The following is a 541-nucleotide window of genomic DNA, read 5'->3' on the forward strand; positions in this document are numbered from 1 at the left end:
TAGACATGAGGAAAAACTTTTTCTCTCAGAGTGGTCAGGCACTGGAATGGCTGCCTAGGGAGGTGGTGGAGTTGCCGTCCTTGGCAGTGTTCAAGAAGCATCTGGATGAGGAGCTACGAGATATGGTTTAGTAGCTTGTGGTAGCAATGGTAATGGGAGGACAGTTGGACTAGATGATCTTGTAGGTCCTTTCCAACCTTGTGTTTCTATGATTCTATGCTCCCTGAGCCTGTTTTCAAGGATCTTAAGAGGACTGACAGCAGTAGGATTGGAAGAAGACTAGGCAGTACTGATACTATAGGACTGGTAATTCTTTGGCAGTACTCCATTTTACTCATATTTAAAATTTAAAATTTTCAAAGGTACAAAGGAAAGCTGGAAACTTGATAGGGATTAATTATTGAACTTCCCTTTTCTGTCTTTGAAAATTTCCACAAGTAAATTAGGTATTTACTGTCTTTTTTATCTGAGAAATCAATACAAGCTACTTAAATACTAAACCAGTATTAATTTTGTTCTGTTGCAATGCACTGTCCACGGT

At 39.2% G+C, this 541-nt stretch overlaps 1 protein-coding gene across 1 annotated transcript in view; it reads left to right on the plus strand.

Annotated features, from left to right (window-relative positions):
• LOC104915076 (sarcoplasmic reticulum histidine-rich calcium-binding protein-like) overlaps positions 1-541 on the plus strand; it is a 260,268-nt gene that overhangs the window by 51,829 nt on the left and 207,898 nt on the right. The window lies entirely within an intron of this gene.

This window comes from Meleagris gallopavo, chromosome Z (assembly GCF_000146605.3).
Source record: "Meleagris gallopavo isolate NT-WF06-2002-E0010 breed Aviagen turkey brand Nicholas breeding stock chromosome Z, Turkey_5.1, whole genome shotgun sequence".
Classification (NCBI taxonomy): Eukaryota; Metazoa; Chordata; class Aves; order Galliformes; family Phasianidae; genus Meleagris; species Meleagris gallopavo.